The sequence below is a fragment of the Mirounga leonina genome, unplaced genomic scaffold (genome assembly GCF_011800145.1).
Source record: "Mirounga leonina isolate KUSES-001 unplaced genomic scaffold, KU_Mleo_1.0 Mir_125, whole genome shotgun sequence".
NCBI classification, from domain to species: domain Eukaryota; kingdom Metazoa; phylum Chordata; class Mammalia; order Carnivora; family Phocidae; genus Mirounga; species Mirounga leonina.
The window spans coordinates 62,584,381-62,603,637 of NW_023270305.1; the positions used below are offsets into that span (position 1 = coordinate 62,584,381).

The 19,257-nt window shown below is 36.6% G+C and overlaps 1 pseudogene; it reads left to right on the top strand.

Annotated features, from left to right (window-relative positions):
* Positions 1-13,688: 13,688 nt before the first annotated feature.
* LOC118007567 lies at positions 13,689-18,388 on the top strand (annotated as a pseudogene).
* Positions 18,389-19,257: the final 869 nt, after the last annotated feature.

Genomic DNA, 19,257 nt, shown 5'->3' on the forward strand with positions numbered 1-19,257 from the left:
CGCATCGGGCTCCCTGCTCTGCAGGGAGCCTGCTTATCCCTCTGACCCTCCCCCCTCTGATGTGCTCTCTCTCTCTCTCTCATTCTCTCTGTCTCAAATAAATAAATAAAATCTTAAAAAAAAAATAGATACCCTAGGATTTTTACATAAACAATATGTTGCTTCTAAATAAAGGCAGTTTGCTTCTTAATTGCCTATAAGCTTTTTGTTTTTGCTCCTTGCCTTAATGCTGAAACATCCAGTACAAGGTTGGTTAGGAGTTGTAGGAACACATCTTTGCCTTTTTCCTGATACAAGGAGAAAAACATTCAATATTTTACCACTAACGAAGATGTTATTTGTGGGGCTTTCATAGATATTCTGCTTTTTCAGTCTGAGGATGTTTCATTCCAATCTTGCTGAGAATTTTTTTTAATCAAATATATGCATAAATTTCTTCAAATGCTTTTTCTGTATCGTGATTTTTCTCTCATTCTGTTACTGTGGTAAATTACATCAATGGAATTTCAAATATTAGAACAGTCATGCATACCTGAAATACATTCTACTTGGTCCTTATGTGCTACCTTTTTAAAAAGTATATTATTTGGTTTGATTTGTGAATGTTGTTTTAAGCGATTTGTGTTTGCATTCCAGAGAAATGTTTGGTCTGTGATTGTCTTATAATCTCTGTCCAGTTTTTGTATTTAGGATATGCCGGTTTCATCATGTAGCATTCTGTGCTCTTACACTTTGAGTCTGTAGAAAATTTGCATAAATTCTTAAGTATTTGATAGCATTACCAACAAAGATAAATTTGTTTTAATCTGCAAGTAATGTGCTAATTAATAAGTCTCTTATGTTCGTTTAATGATTATTTCACTGTGACCTCTAATAGAAATTACCAGGATAATTTAGTTGGCAAATTATAATGTATTTAATTATAAGACATGTACTATAGCTGTCTTCAACTATTGTTTATTTGTTCTTGCTTTTTAATGTTCTACATCATTTTCTGACCTTCCATGTATAAATTTCTTCATGGTAAGGGCCTGTCCTCTAAGCCTCATAATAATCAAAATTCCTAGATACCCTATTACCATGGTTTCTTGTGCACTTGGTAAATTCTTACTCATATGATCTTCGTCAAAACTCTAAGGGATAATGTCCTTTATTTGTCTTTAATTAATTCTTTCAAGTATCAAGGGAATCCCCTTAGTTCTATTATTATTAAATTTGCTGATTATCAAATCTCTGTTCTTCATTAAAATTGATTTTATCCTAACCATTACTCATTCAACAATAAAAATGTGAAGTATTACCACCTTCTATAAGCACATTCCTTAACTTTTATAAATTTATAATCCTTGAGTTGAGTTTTTGTCATTCATTCATTTTTTTTCATTTACTTCTAAAACAAAGAACCATCTCTGTAAATCAGCTCTTTTTTTCCTTATTGGATTACTTGCAGAACATTATGTTTGAGATAATTTTCAGAAAAAGAGTGAAATAAAAATATTAAAAGTGGACCTTGAGAAAATAAGTTACAGAATAAAATATAAAATTAAACTGTAAATTCAATTAAACAAAAAGAAATGTATGTAAAAAACAAAATTCCATCACCTTACTAGGAATGAGTCAGAAATGGTTGTGTGGTCCATTTCTGGCCTGAGATGTGGAAGATGCAGGCAGAAGTTCAGTGAAGAGTCATTTTAACCATTGAGGTTTAGCTTTCAGGGAGCACGTCTCTCTAGCCTTACCAATATAAAGAAGAAAACATGTCTGTCTCCCTCTTCCTCATAGCTACTCTAAGACCATTAGGGGAACATTCTTACGTTGAAATTGCTACTGTGATTAGAAGATGGGAGTAATAACTAGAGCCTGGATACCTGATGGTACTAATGAATTTCTCAATCAATTAATCTTGAACACTGCCTCATTCCTAGACTTTGTCATTTGGATTAATTATATTATTGTTTAAGCCTCACCTTTCTTGTAGTTAGAAATGTCTCCAATGTTAGGATTTAATAGTTGAGAGAATGTGATAGAAAGATAGAGTGTATGCATGTGCATGTATATCTTTGGGATTTAGGGGAAATCACTTTTAAAAAAATTTTATTATTTGAGAGAGAGAGCACAAGAGGGAGTGGAGGGGAGAGGGAGAAACAGACTCCCCACTGAGCAGGGAGCCCTAAGGCAAGGGACTCGATCCCAGGTCCCTGAGATCATGACCTGAGCTGGAGGCAGACACTTAACTGACTGGGCTAACCAGACGCCCCTAGGAGAGATCACATCTTGTAGTGGCAACATTTATGCAACGATAGAGTGTACACTACTGGAAAAATATACATGACATAGCAGAGATAGGTTTCAGAAAAATTGTGAAAGATCTCCACAGACTTTACAAACTGTGGTTTGAGTATCATATTTAAGGAGGCAGCAAGACTGAAAAAGATCAAGGAGAAAGCTGGCTTAGAGGAAGTGGGTAGGTAATATCAGACTGATTTTAATACGGATATGAGTTGCAGATTAATTATTTTAAGTGCAAACTTGAGAATTGTTTCCATGGTTTATAAAATTTCCTATGTGGCTAAAGCCAAAAGAACTTACTAAGTGGATGTGGTATTATATCAATAATTTCTATTTACATAAATAGAACACACAAGTTGGACATATTTAAGTCATCAGTATTTGTTAATTGGTTCTCATTTTTATCTTTATTTTTATTCTGAGTGTCATATGGCTATGGATGTTGTAGAGTTTTGATGAGCAGTAAAACCAGATGTTAACAAATTTGACAACAAGGAAAGCCTTTTTATTAACCTACTGTAATAAATATTTGGGAGGTAAGTAGAACAGTATAGTACTATGTAATTAGTTTATTTAGTAAACCTTGATCATGTTCACAATTTTCAGAAATAAAAACATCTTGTTACCAAGGCCTGCTAGGAATTTGAAGAAAAGAATCTGGAATGTATTCTACTTTATGTCAGTGCAGCAAATCTGCAGAAGCTAATATATTTTCATTCTGGTAAAACTAAATTTCTCAAGTGTGATAACCATAACCATACTCACTCTGCTCTTCTCTGTAATGGCATTTTGCTTTGTCTCATTTTTCTTAGTGCTTACTTCAGTGATAAAGTTTGGGAAAAACTTTAAGTGGCCATTCCTATTGGTACTTTTCCTTGATGGCTATAGGATTCCTTATTTCTTTCAAAAGAAGAAAATCATGGAGAAGGATTCTTTAACCAAACCTGGACATATAATCGGTATATATCATATATTCATTGTTTGTTTTCCAGGAGTGCCATAACATAGGGGATCATCTTGTCAGAATTCTGCAAGTCCAGAGATTTCCATTTCTGCTTCTTTTCATTGTTTCTCCTCGCTTAGTATAGTCTAGCCTATAGAGGCGTGGAAAGCTTTCTGTTTCTGCTACCAATTTCACCTGTCATTTGCCACCTCTGTGTGTGTGTGTGTGTGTGTGTGTGTGTGTGTGTGTGTGTTGGAACGGACGTACTAAAGACAGAAATGGTACAATGGAGGCCACCTTATCCTAATCTTCCCAGTATTTATTTTTACAGGCCAAAAACAACCTGTAGGCTTTTACATACTTGATTTTTAAGGTAAATGTTACTTGATGGATTTCCATAAATATTCAGTTTATAAAAAATAATTTTCTACTTTCAAAATGAATAGAGGGGTAGACAACAAAACAACCCACCACAAAATCTAATGGGGTCAAAGCTGACAGCTTAATATATAACAGAGCAGAGTTGATGTTTTCTGGGTCAGGAAAACAAAAAAACAGAGTTCAGAGAGAATTCATCTACAATTTAAAAATACTTCATTGCAAATGTGCCTTCAAATCTGTGCCAATTGTTCTTGGGTCATGAGTCATTCTGTAATTTTTCTAAAGGAAGGAATAGAGCTTGTTGAAAAGGACTATCAGCCGACTCAAATAGGGGAGATGTGAAGCAGGACAAATGGTTAAATATTTCAATTTGTGATGGGGATTTTTGTGTCATTATTTTGTACCTATGTTTATTTCACTGTTTTCAGGCTCCCCAGCTTTCAAACAAATGTAGCATGCCTCACAGAGGACTTCTGAAAGATTGAGCAGTGAATGGGTTACTGGGCTGGAAGAAGGATGTCTGGAGTCAGTTTCTCCTGCTATCCCAGTGCTTTTAACATCTGTGACTCCCAAGTGCTTAGTGTCCAAATGAAATTAACAACCTGGAGATGCAAGGAGATTTTGTAGACATTCTTTGAGACCTATGATATATGATATAAAAACAAAGTTAGAATTAGAGCTCTATGATGTAAAGTTTGTAGGATGTTATTAAAGCAGAGAGAAGTCATGAACCTCAGAAATAATATTTACACATAATTTATTTCACTTAGTATAATACTCTCTAGCTCCATCCATGTCCTTGCAAGAGAGCATTATGCTAAGTGAAACAAGATTTTTTAATAATTCATTGGTCATGCTGAAAGTCTGTACATAGATGTTCAGATTTTTTAGAGCTGTGAACAGTAGAATCAGAGATTGAGGCTTCAACATGTGGTTACAGCTCCAAAATGACCATTCAATTTTCAGCCTTGTATCTATATTTTACTCAGGAAAAGGGAAGGAAGGAAAAAACAAGGCATATTCCACCTCTTACAGGTCACTTTACATAAGTTAGAGACATTTCTAATTATGTTGAGGTGGCCAGAACATAACCTCATAACCATACCTAACTCCAGGGGAGGCTGGAAAAATTCCTTTAATCCAAGTTTCCATGTACCTAAAATTAGACTGACATTATTTTAGGAAGAAGAGAATATTGTGAAGTGGTAGATGGTAGTTTCTGCATGGGAAGAAAGGATAAAAACATAGTCAATACAATCCATCCAGGAAAAGAACACAATTTGAAATAACATACACCCAAGACATGCAAGGTATTACTTTACAAGTGCTCTATGATGTTGAACAAGTGAGTAAAAATACTAATTTGTCAAAATGAGACACTTAAGAATGAGATTACAAAGGAAATTGCAGAGGTAAGAAAGCCAATTGACAAGGCAAACTAATAAGCTGAAAACAAAACAGAATAGATCTGAAATAGTATTAGTAGTATATATGAAAGATTTCAGGTAATCATAAAGAATGTTGAGGAAAATAACCAGTAAATGAAGAAATAGGAAAGAATGTAACAGATGTGAAAGATAGCCAGTAAAAATCTAACATGAGAATCTAACATGAGACTAGTTGTGTCTCTGGAGTAGAAATCCAATGGATAGAACAAAACTATACTTGAAAAATACGATCTAAAATTTCCCTAAAATAAAACAAGTTGAGCATTCAGTATTGAAAGGATGTAGTCTAATACAGGAAAAGTGATGCAAAATAATTGACATTAATGTATACCTTTGTTGTCATGAGTAGATGACTTTCAGTCATCTAGGTGGATGGAAGCATTAAAAGTAAAAAGCAAGGAGGGGCTAAGCTGACTTGAGAGGAATCCATCACGACATTGAGTGGTGGAATATAACAGAGAAGCATCTCTTTAGTAAATGAAAAAGTGTGATCCAAAACGTATACTCACCGAAGATACAGCTCAAAGACAACATCAACAGAGAAACCTCCTCAAACATAAAAGAACCCAGACAGTAGACTATCCATGTTTCCTTCTTGAAACAAAAAAGGAAATCCAACCCATTAAAACATGGATAGAAATTTAAAAGTCCAGAATGGTAAGCTGGGTAACTGGTAGTCAGCATTGAATCTATTTAAACATTGAGTTAAAACGAAAGAGCCATGAGAACTATGGTTATAGAATGGAATGTAAATGTTAAACACTCTGATAATATAAAATCAATAATACATAAAACTTGGTAGATAAAAGTACTAAAATAAGTGATACAATTATATCATTAGAGCAAGAACTAAATTGAGATCTCAATTTGAAACATACCAAAAACATTTTTTATGGAAGTATAATTAATATACCATGTTAAGTTAGTTTCAGGTGTACAATATAATTCAACTATTGTATACGTTACTCCTTGCTCATTATGACAAGTGAACTCTTACTCTCCTTGACCCTAGTCACCCATCTCCCCATTCATCTCCTTCTGGCAATTGCTGGTTCTCTGTATTTAAGGGTCTGTTTTTGTCTCTTTTTTCTTTGTGTACTTTGTTTACTAAACTCAAGAGTGAAATCATATGGTATTTGTTTGTCTTATTTCACTTGGCATTACACTCTCTAGAACCATCCATATTGTTGCAAATGGGAAAACTGCTTTTTTATGGCTGAGTAATATTCTGTATATATGTACATACCACATCTTATTTATTCATTCATCTATGGATGGATGGACATGGGTTGCTTCCATATCTTGGCTATTGTAAATAATGCTGCAGTAAACATAGGGCTGCATATATCTTTCAAATTAGTGTTTTTGTTTTATTTGTATAAATACCTAGTAATGGAATTACCGGATCATATGGTATTTCTATTTTTTAATTTTTTGAAGAATCTCCACGCTGTTTTTCACAGTGGCTGCACCACTTTACATTCTTACCAACAGTGTGTAAGTGTTCTCTTTTCTCCACATACTTGCCAACATTTGTTACTACTTCTGTTTTTTTGTTTGTTTTGGTGCATGTCGGGTGGTAGCTCATTGTGGTTTTGATTTGCATTTCCCTAATGATGAGCATCTTTTCAGATGATTATCTTTTTGTGGGTCTGCTGGCTATCTGTCTTTGCAAAAATGTGTATTCATGTTTTTTGCCCATTTTTTAATTGGATTATTTGGGGGGTTTGGTGTTGTATAAGATTTTTTTAAATGTATTTCTGATATTGGCCCCTTATCAGATATCATTTGTAAATACTTTTTCCTATCAGTATCTTATCTAAAAGACTTCATCTTTGTAATGATTCTGAAAATTTCTCTTAAATCTTTTATAGTACTCTGAAAAATACTAGCTATTATGAGAAACATCTATCCCATGTTAACAGTTTATTCAGCTTCATTTCATTTTCCCATTATTAAAGTAAAATATAACCTTTCATCAGCAATAGCATTCTAGTCATCCTAAATACATATATCTTTATTTCCAAAAACAGTTGCCCCAAAAACTGATTATTTAGTAATTTTTTATGGGTGATGGGATTCAGGGATTCTCCTTGGTAAATTAAAACATTATTCAAATTTTTATCTGTATAAATCATTTAAATAAGACAATAAATCATTTTAAAAAAATAGCATGGTTAGTGAAGGTCTCCCTGATGAAATATCATTTAAGAAAGTATATGAAAGAAGTAAGAAAGCAAGAGTAAAGATGCTAAGGGATAAATACACTGGACATATTTGAGGGACTTCAAGAAAGATAGTGTGATACAGTAGATTTGACAAGGAACAGAGCAGTACAAATAGAGATTATGTGGTGTCTTACAAATCCTTGTAAGGCCATTGGCTTTTATTGAGTGAGATGCAAATCAACTGGAGATATTTTTTTAATTTAAATGCAATTTAATTAACATATGGTGTATTATTAGTCAACTGGAGATTTTTTTACAGGAATTGTGCAGTTTGGCTTATATTTTAAAGGTTTCCCTAGATTTTTTTTGTAGAGGATATAATGTAGGGCAATAAGACTGCTAGGAATGGGACAAGACAAGGGGCTACTATGATAATTCAGGTGAGAAATATTGTAGTTTGAACCATAGTGGGTACAGCTGGAGTAGAAGATAAATGGCTAGATTCTGGACATTTTCTAAAGGGAGATCTCATGTGAAGTGCCAATGAATTGGATCTTAAATGTGAGGGAAAATGGATAATAGCAAGAATTTTGGCTGAAGTAACTGGAAGAATGCTACTGCCCTTTAGTGAGATAGGGAAGCCTGGAGAAGGAACAGGTTTGAAGGCTGAACATAATAAATTCGGTTTTAGAACGTCCAAGCTGGACATTTTTCTTCAATAGCTAAGCGGAGAGGTTAAATAGCTAATTAGATCTGGGAGGATGTCATTCAGGGAAGAGTTCTGGATTAAGGCCGTGAGTTTGAAAATCATCAGCCTGGAAATGCTATTTAGAGCCTTTGGATTGAATGAAACATTGAAGGGAGTGTCCGTAAAGAAGAGTTTCATGGAGCAGCCCAGGTATGGTCCGAGGAGTACAAGCATTAGCGAAACAGACTAAGGTGGAGCTCCTCAGTCAGGTGTTGGGAGGACCTAGAGAATTGTTTCCTGGACTTCCAATGATGAAAGAATTTCAGGAGGGAAGGAATAAGCCACTGTGTCAAATGATGCAAAGAGGTCCAGGGAGATGAAGACTGAGAATTGGACATTGACTACGGCAACTTGGAGATGATGGGTGACTTTAAAAGAAGCTGCTTTGACAGAATGGTGGGAAATCCTGACTGGAAAGGTCATACAAGAAAATCAAAGGAGAGGAATTCAATTCTGAAATATAAGTATTGTTAAATGGGTACTTGATTATTCCCCTCCTTTTTCTCACTTCAGTTTTGAATTCTTCTCAGATGATTTATCTTTTCTAGTTCTTTTTAATTTTACCTGTTTGCTTGGAATTTTATTCAAACTTAATGTCCCACACTTCTGTTGAGAATTTTATCCTGTCACATGTTTTGTTTCCAAAATTGTGTCAATATCACTGTTGATTGTTCTTCCTTTTATTAAATCACCCTATTCTTACTTAATTCTTTTGATACTCTCTTTTATGAGATGTCTTGTCTTGTGTTCCCTCCCTGGTGTAAGTTGCTTTTTTTTTCCTTTCTGTGTTTTGATTGCTGTTTTTCATGTGAAAGGCTATCCAGTGCTACTGACTCAGATTTAAGAGTAAGGCCCTATAGAGATGATTACAAGTTACCTGCCTGTGAATGCCATCAACTGAGGTCTTTGCTGGAGGATGATCTGGCTGCATAATTTGGCTTATGTGTTTTGTGTATCTTTATGTCTTTTCTTTAGGGCTAGTTAGGTTTCTCACACACAAAAGTATCTTTTATGTTCATCCTTGAAGTTTTAAAAATACTGTTTGCAGAATTCTGGAGGAACCAAATTTGGAAAGAGAGATGAGGATTTCATTTAACATGTAAATTTACTTAATTCGTCTATTTTCACAGTGGTATAGCAAACCACAATTGTGCCTGGTGTCCCCTGTCCAAGAATCCTCTATTATTCTTTAAAAAGAATTCTTAAGGGGCGCCCAGGTGGCTCAATTAAGCATCTGCCTTTGGCTCAGGTCATGATCTCAGGGTCCTGGGATCGAGCCCCACATCGGGCTCCCTGCTCAGCCGGGAGCCTGCTTCTCCCTCTGCCTGCTGCTCGCCCTGCTTGTGCTCTCTCGCTCTCTGCGTGTCAAATAAATAAAATCTTAAAATAATAATTCTTAAAATGTATTGAGGTTAATTCACATAAGATAAAATTAACTATTTTAAAGTTGACAGTTCATTGGCATTTAGTACATCTACAGTGTGGTATGATTGCCACCTCTATGTAGTTGCAAAACATTTGCATCAGTGCAAAAAGGAAATTCCAAACCCATGAAGCAGTTACTCCCCATTTCCCGTTTGTTCCAGTCTGTGGCAACCACCGATCTGCTTTCTGTCTCTATGGATTTAACTATTACAGGTATTTTCTAGAAATAAAATCATACAGTAAGTGACTTTTTCTGTCTGGCTTATTTCACTTCCTGTAATGTTTTGAAGATTCATCCACATTATACCATTATCAGCATTTCATCCTTTATGGATGAATAATATTTATACATGCATATATATCTCTCCCCCACATTTGCTGACCCGTGTATCAAATGATGGGCATTTGGGTTGTTTTCACCTTCTACCTTTGTGAATAGCACTACATTAAAAATTCACATACATGGGGCGCCTGGGTGGCTCAGTCGTTAAGCATCTGCTTTCGGCTCAGGTCATGATCCCAGGGTCCTGGGATCGAGCCCCACATCAGGCTCCCTGCTCGGCGGGAAGCCTCTTCTCCCTCTCCCACTCCCCCTGCTTGTGTTCCTGTTCTCGCTGTGTCTCTCTCTGTCAAATAAATAAAATCTTTTAAAAAAATTAAAAAAATTCACATACATGTATTTGTCTTAAAATAGTTTGGGTATATACCTAAAAATATATTTAGGAATATATATTGAGGAGTGGAATAGCTGCTCATATGGCAACTCTTTTTAACCTTGTGAGCACAATTTTTCCATGGTGACTGAACCATTTTACATTCCCCCTAGCAATGTATGAGGTTTCCAATTTTCAACATCTTTGCCAAAACCTGAATTCTTTTCTTGTCCCTCCTCCATCCCCCCCTCCAACCCAGCCTTCCTAGTAGGTGCTGCGAAGTAATATCTGTTGTGCTTTTAATTTGCATTTCTTCAATGACTAATATTATTCATCATTTTTTATTTGCTCATTGGCCATTTGTATATTTTCTTTGGAGAAACGTTTAAGTCTTTTTGTCCATTTTTTAATTAGGTGGTTTGTATTTTGTTGCTAAATTAATTATTTTTAAAGATTTCGTCCACTGATATGAGAGAGAATAAGGAGGGGCGGAGGCAGAGAGAGAGGGAGAAGTAGACTCCCCAGAGCAGGGAGCCCCATGCGGGGCTCCATATAGGGGGTTTGACTGATCAAAGATCAGGACCCTGAGATCACAACTGGAGCCAAAGTCAGATGCTTAATCAACTGAGCCACCCAGGTGCCCCTTGTTTCTAAATTTAAAGAGTACATTGTATATACTGGATACTAAATCCTTATCAGATATATGATTTGAAGATATTTTCACCTAATTTGTAGGTTGTCTTTTCCATTTCTTCATAAAGTCCTTGGCACAAAAGTTTTTAATTTCAAAAAGTCCAATTTATGTATTTCTTTTTTGCTCATGCTTTTGGGATCAAGCTAAGAACCAATTGGCAAATCCAGGGTCATGAATATTTAGCCCTATGTCTTCTAAGAGTTTTATGGCTTTAGGTCTTATTTTTGGGTTGTTGTCTATTTCGAGTTTATTTTTGTGTATGGTGTTGAAACCTAAGTCCAATTAGTATTCTCTTTTTGAGAGCGTATTCCTCTAGTCTTACATTGAGGTTGGGGTCATGTTTTTACTCTGTTATGTGGACTCTTGGAAAAGATCTGGGGGTCAATCTTAGACTGACCCATCCACTTATTTTCAGGCTCACCTTTTTTCCTGCTTGAAGAAGTACTCGAAGTGAACTTTCTCTGACCTTTAGCACAATTTGTGCCACCTCTTAATTTTTCTCATTGCTTCCCTGGGTGTTGGCTCTTAGCATTTACTGAGTCAATTGCCACTTGTCTTTATGCTGTATCATTTCCAAAAAGATTTTGCTACCATCTTTTCTATTACTTTTGTTTTTTTGGTTTTATGCCTTAATTCTTTTACTGTTCTTAAAATGGACTACTTAGAAAGGGAAGAGATAATGAGTTACTGAATCTGCCATCTTTTGCTTAAGGACTCCCTATTTGTGATTCTTAATATAATGTGCCTTTTAACCTTCAGTAGATAGAATTTCTCCTAGATATGAGAAGAAAATTGGGGAAAAATAAATTTCATTCTTGTGTTAAAGTTTCAAAGGTAAAGCATATTACGTATCCCTTTGGAATTAGCATTGTCTATATCAGCTGAAAACAGTGAGCCTCAAAAGTATATGAGCATCAGGGAGCAGAGTTGCAATTTTTTTCTCTACTGAAAAACTTCACAGAACTCTCTTTTCTTTCTTTTTTTTTTTTTTAAGATTTTTATTTATTTATTTGAGACAGAATGAGAGACAGAGAACATGAGAGGGAGGAGGGTCAGAGGGAGAAGCAGACTCCCCGCCGAGCAGGGAGCCCGATGCGGGACTCGATCCCAGGACTCCAGGATCATGACCCGAGCTGAAGGCAGTCGCCTAACCAACTGAGCCACCCAGGCGGCCCCAGAACTCTCTTTTCTTAAAATTTGGACAGTGTATTGTGTTTTGTTTACTTGAGAGGGACCCTTCTAATAGATGTGGTATGGGACTTCCTCTCATAACTAAATAAAAAAAAAAAACTAAACAAAATAGTGAAACCCCCCCAGAAGTCAAATAAGATGAGTTTGTTTCTCTTCTGAACTTTTATAATTCTTCTTGAAAGAGGGAAAGAGTACTTCTATTATTTGGAAGTCCCATTAGAATCTGGAAATAATTTTGCAAAGAAAAAGTCACTATACAGATAGTTACACTTAAATAGTGGCATTGGATCTTGCATCAGACAAAAATTGATAGAAATTATTGGCGGTTTCACTTTTATAAAGAAATATATGTATACACACATACATATGTATATATACTTATATATAATTTTCCTAAAAGATGTGAAATGTACATAGAAGGAATACTTAAATATGTAAAAATGAAACAAGACATTATTCATGTGTGATCTTTTTCTTCTATTTTTCTGCATCCTTCCAAATGTTCTACAATTAATATACATGTGAATGTGTCTGTGTGTGTATGTTAAATCAAAGCTTCAAAATTCACAGCTTGCCATATAAAAAATATATTACTGTTAACAGGTTCATAATAATTTTTGCTATGATGAAACACAGAAATTGGCAATACAACTAAAATTTATTGAGTATATATTATGTATAAGGCACTGTGCTATGAACTGTGGCAGATGCAGAGAGAAATAAGACATGATTCTTGCCCTCAAGAAACTAGTTCACCCCTGAATTTAATACATACAATAATCAAGGTAATAAAAGAGAGGTTCTATGAACTATGGCATTGTTTTGCATATTGCCGGTGCATGAGAATCACCTGAGGAAATTATTAAGGATGCCAATTTCTTTATCCCTTCCTTAACAGACTAGGAATTTACATTTTAGTAAGCACCTCAAGGTGCTTCTAATAGATGATCCTTCAAAGAATACTGAAATAAATGATAATGAAATGAGCACTGATTTGAAAGATACATATATTTGATATGGCTCTTTGTTTCTACCTGTTACTAGGAATGCATTTGGCTAACTTGTTTAACCTCTCATCTTCAAATTCAGTGTATGCAAATTGAGATAATCATATTTACCTATGTTATAGGGATATTATAAGTAATGTAGATAATATTATAAGTTATCTAGTCCAGTCTAAAGTACATAATAGGTGTTCTCAAGTATACAGTATGGCCATTTTTATCAGTTCTAAACAAGTCCTCGTGTTGGAGAGGGAAGAAATGCTCAATCTAATGAAGCAGGGGAAGAAACGTTTAATTTAATGAAGCAGGGGAAATAGAAAATCTTCATGCAGAAAGAGAATTTGGATTAGGTCTTGAATGTTGAGCAAAATTTTGGTAAACTAAGAAAATTTGATGAACTAAATTTTGATAAAGAAGAAATACATTCTAGTCAGCAAAAACAAAACAAACATGATGAGAAAACTAGGTGTGGTTGGAAAGCTGGGAGCTGTGAACATGAGTGGAGCAGAGAAAGCTTTGATTGTCATGGAAGACAAATGTGAAGACAAAGCTAGTGGGCAGATCATAAAGCACCTTGAAAATCTACCTAATGAGCTTTAAAGTACTATTAAATAGTTGTAAATTTAATGTAATTTGAGCAAGGGAGTAATTAGGGCAGATAGGGTTTTAACATGATTTGCTGCTCACATAGAAGGTATGTTCAAAGAGCAAGAGAGTAGAGGAAGGGAGACCAGTTCACAGGCTATGGCGGTAATTCAAATAAGCAGTTAGGAGTGTCTAGAGTCAGGCAGTGAAGAAGAAATGGGGAAAAAAATCAAGTAGACATATATGAGGGGCATATCTGAAAAGGATAGCTAGAACTCAGACAGGGGGTGCCTGGGTGGCTCACTTGGTTAAGTGTCTGCCTTCAGCTCAGGTCATGATCCTGGGGTCCTGGGATTGAGCCTCATGTCAGGCTCCCTGCTTGGCAGGGAGCCTGCTTCTCCCTCTCCCACTGCCCCTGCTTGTGTTCCCTCTCTCACTGTCTCTCACTGTCAAATAAATAAATCTTAAAAAAAAAAAAAACCCTCAGACTGATGAGATAGGGAAATTGAAGAATAAGCAGTTTAAGTTGACAAGTAGGTTTTGAGATTGGGTGAATGGAACGATTGTGATATCATGTAGAAAACACAGAACAGAGACAGACAAATAATCTGAGAAAAAAAAAAAAAGAAGACTTCAGTTTTGGGCATGTTAAGTGGAGGTCCTAGCAGAACAGTCTGGTGACAATATCCAAAAGGAATTTAGCAGCTTATTAGGCATCAGACTGCTAGATTTGGCTCAGGTAGTGTTCTCAGGGTCATGAGGTTGAGCCCCACCTTGGGCTCCGGGGTCAGTATGGAGTCTGCTTGAGATTGTCTCTCCTTCTCCCTCTGCCTCTCCTGCTTGGGCACGTTCTCTTTCTCTATCTAAAATAAGTAAATAAATCTTTAAAATAAATACATAAATGAAGATACAGGAGTGGATGTGTTTCTTTTCTAAGCATCATCATCATAATGCCAAAGAGTTCACAGTGTTGTGTGCCAGGCATTGTTCTTAGCATTTGTTAATGTTCATAACAGTCTGGAGAGGAAGGCACTATTATTGTCACCCTTTCATAAAGTGTGATCCAGAGGGAGTTAGTAATTGTCAGAGGTAACACTTGTATGTATGTGGTAGACTCAGGATTTGAACCCATGCAGACTGGCTCCAAACAATGTGTTCTTAACCTTGATACTCTGCTGTTTTCAACAGAAAGAATAGTGTGGGAAAACATACATCCAAGGCTGGAATCTTCAGGAGTACTCTTTTAAAGTCTGAGTGGAAAAACTCACATACCCCAGTGTCAGACTGGGGTGGAGGGGAGGGCAGGACAACCAGGTGGTTAAGATAAAAGATGAGGGTGGAAAAGGGAAACAAAACTGCTGGTTGGTAGACAAATACTCTACAAAGCCAAGGAAGATGACCTTAGATTTGTTTACCTTAAAAGAGAAGGGGGACGCCTGGGTGGCTCAGTTGGTTGAGCGACTGCCTTCGGCTCAGGTCATGATCCTGGAGTCCCGGGATCGAGTCCCGCATCGGACTCCCTGCTCAGCAGGGAGTCTGCTTCTCCCTCTGATCCTTCCCCCTCTCTCATGCTCTCTCTCTCTGTCTCATTCTCTCTCTCAAATAAATAAATAAAATCTGAAAAAAAAAAAAAAGGGAAAACTCTATGGTGATTAAAAAAAAATCTTTTGATCAATAGGATATGACTTTGGGGTCTTACCTTTCATTTTCCCCTTACTTTTTAATCTAGCCATATTACAGGTTACTTGTAGCACTTAATAAAAAGCATATTGGATATAGAAAGGTGGCCAAACTAAATCCATGAGAAAACTAATGCTCTGGCTGGATGTGCTGGATGTTGCCATCTATTTGGCTCTTCTTTTGCCACCTAGTCTCTCCCCAATACCTCCCATTATTCTCCATGTCTCTGTCTTTGCAGAATCTGTTGTGTTTTCATTTTCAGTTTTTTTCATTGGGTACTCCACCATGATATCTCTTTAATGCCTTCACCTGGTTCATCTCTAAAGGTGTATCTTAATCTAAACTTAAAAAAAAAATAGGCAAACTATTTCAAAACCTCATGAGGCTAACCTTCAAAACAATCGATATTCTATATACGTAGGCAACTACAGTTTTCAGTACGGGCTGTCTTTTTAGGCAGTTTTTGGCATTTATACTGATTCCACATGTCCATCGTGAGGTGTTTGTGCTATGTATTGGATCCCTTGCCTGAGGTATTTTCACTGTAACATAATCACCCAGTCCACTCTACCCCTATGAGCTCAAATCAACTACTGGCCCTGTAGAAAATTTGGAATCCAAGTGTGGGGTACATGAGAAACTTTAGGTTTAGACTGTTCATCAGAGCAGTCTAACATAAGTCTTGCCAAGGGCCCTGTATTAATCTCAGCATTTCAGCTGGCAGGTAGGATTGGGGTTCTTGCAGGTTCCCTATGCAAAGCAGGAGTTAGCTAAGAGCTTCTAACTCCTTGTAGATCTAAGTGAATCCATTTGCATACGATTTCCACAGTTCACAGTAGACCAAAGTTATTCCTGTGGTAGTTTAAAGATCCCTACTTATTTTCTCTGGGTTACGTGCATTTCCAGCTTTCCCATCTTTGTATCCTATCTTGGTTCCACCCTGCCTCCACCTAAATTTGAAATTCAGCCTTTACTAGATTTGACTTAAAAATCTACCCACATGTATACTTTATGGGAATGTTTTTGCTAAAGATATATAGAAGCAGTGGTAGAAAGGATTTTTAATTTAGTCCTGTAATCTGTTCTCCTTCCTTACCTACTTTCTTCTGTCAACTACTCTTTCTCTCTCTCTCTCTCATATCTCTGGTAAAATCCCTTTCTGTAAAATCTTGGCCATTATTGATGCCTTTAGTGTCTGAGTTTTTTATCCTAAGAATAGTTGTTGCTGCTTGCCTTTCAAGTAAATACAGTATTCTCCCTAAGAGGCACTTTTATGAATAAAATTTTCTTCATCTCATCACACTCATAAGACCTGTTTGTAAGTTTTTATAATATGCACACATGGCTCTGTGGTTTTCTTTAAGTTGTCCTCCAAATGAGTTCCCCTTGATTTGTCTACCTTGCCTGAATAGCAAGTTGCTCTAGATCTTTGCCAGGTTAGTCTGTTGATGAATGGTGTTGCTTTTCTGCTTGTGCAATTTAGGAACTACCTTGTCCTCAAACCCTCGTATGGTCACTTATTCCTGAGCACCCTCTCTGAAACAGTTTACTCCTTTGTTTGATTACATGTTCTCACAACTGGCACTTGCACCACCTTGTGGACCTGCTGGGATTTCCAGACTTCACCTTTCTCATTTTCATTCATCTTACTGTTCCCTGAGTCCAAGTTCCAACACCATGGGAATGTTCAATAAATATTTATAATCAACGATGAAATCACACCTACTCTTTCTGCTTCAGAAAACCCGTGGACAGGTCATTGCAAAGTGTTTCTCCTAGGTTGTTCTACTGCTATGCTAAGATGACATCCTGGAGTATGTTTTAAAGTCATGGTCCAGAACATACGTTACAACTAGGCTCTGATGACATGAAATAAAATTTAGGAACAAAATCCAAAGTAAAAGAGAACTAGTTGGAACCTAGATAATGGTTTTTGTTTTTTTGTTTTTGAACCAAGTTTCTTGTCCTCTTGACTTAAATATAGCAATGAAGAAAGTTCTGAGTACCTAGTTCTATGAACATAATTATTTTAAACTGCCTCTTCTCAAGAGTACCATGCTGTAACCAAATAATTCCATTTATTTACCCTGGGGAAATTTTTGCACGTGTGCATCAGGAAACATGTACAAGAACGTTAATAGCAGGAGAGGGCAGACAAAGGGCAGCACCCATAAGGCAGACGGTTAAGGGGTGGCGAACGACTGGCAGTGCATCAAGGGGCTCTGGGCCAGTTGCCTGGGTTCTTGTGGCCACACTCTGGAGCAGCGGGTCCTAAGGTGCCTGTTGGGCATCTTGTGCCTGCAGTGGCCACCGCTGGCCTCAGATATTGCGGCTCTATTACAGCAGATGGAGGTAGAATTAGGTATTCAGACCTTGAGCTTTGTGCTTTGGATGAAGCCCAGTAACTGGCAAAGAAGAAAGCTGACTTGTAGCTTGCATTATTGAGAAGCCAATAAGAAGAATGACCACTGCACCAGAAGCTAGACAGGAACCTTGTTGTGTTGGTCAAAGAGAAGCTTGGAGGCCAGCATGTTTGGATACTCCCACAGGCAGAATGGCAGCCTGAGGAGACCCTCTGAGGAACAGCTGAGCAAACCGTGGCGGCACTCCGAGAAAATGACATGGAAGCCAAGTTCCTGGGATTTGTACACTGTGGCCACTACCAGTTCAAGTTCCCTCAGGCGATGGTGACAGAGGAGCCTCAGGGTCAAAGTATTCTTCAAAGCACTGCTATCAACTTTTCCTAGGTGGGGAAGAAGGACCATCTTTCTGGGCCTGTATAGAGGAGCTGGGTGACTATTTGAAACCAAAATACCTGGCTTAGGTTGGAAGATATCTCTTGGACCTCTGATGTATTCTGCTGCCTATGGATAATACTGAGGTCTGCGACTGGGGCCTCAAGGACATTGTGTGGTTGCCCCATCTTCGCAGGGAACCGCACACAGCAAACTAAATTCAGGAAAATAAATGAATTTATCATTGAAGAAAAAAAAGAATGTTCATAGCATTAGAGGTCATGATGAAGAATTGATAATAGCTCACATATTCCCATGCTGAAGAATCAATAAATAAATTGTATATTTATACAGTGGAATATTATACAGTGAAAAGTCAATGAACGACAGGTACATCTATATGGGTGAAACTAGAAGTAGTTTAAGCCAAGAACTGAGTTTTAGAAGACTATGTAAAATATGGCATTGTTTTTATAATACTCTAAAATAAGTAAAATAGTGTTTAGGTTGGAGCGCCTGGGTGGCTCAGTTGGTTTAACTTCTGCCTTCAGCTGGGGTCATGGTCTCAGGGTCCTGGAACTGAGCCCCACATACAGCTCCCTGCTCAGCATGGGGCCTATTTCTCCCTCTCCCTCTGGTTCCCCTGCTTGTGTTCTCTCTCTCTCTCCCCTAAATAAATAAATAAAGTCTTTAAAAAAAAATAGTGTTTAGGCAGTTTATTTTTTTCCTGGTGACTTAACCAGGAAGAATGACATTTCCTGCAACTATGAATAAGAAGAGATGGAATTAAAGTCAGCCTTTTAACTTCTAAGACTTTGTCATAGTGAAATGTCAAATATTGGCAAATACTAAATTAGACTGTACATTTTAACGGTGGGTTAAAAGTAAATTGATACAGGCTTTAGGAAAACATAAGAGAGTTTGTAGCAATGATTTTTAAAAGCATATTTTATGACTGGCAATTCTGATTTTTAAAAGTGAAAGTAATTCTAAGGTTCTTTATTACTTATTATTGATAATGTGAAAGCTTAGAAAGAGTATGACTGGCAATTAGAAATAGCGAAAAAGATGTAGCATATCCTGATGTTAAAATATGTATTATCTTTTAAAATTTCGGAAAAATATTCAAAACATGAAACCATGTTGCCAATATAATTAGAAACTGATACTGTAAGAAATTGAACTATAACCTTCATATGATGTCAACTACCTAAATATATATAAACATATTCATGACACAAATTTTCTTTTAGACATTGACAGTATTGCTGAGTTTCATCTAATTTATATTTTCCAGATTTGTCCAATTTATC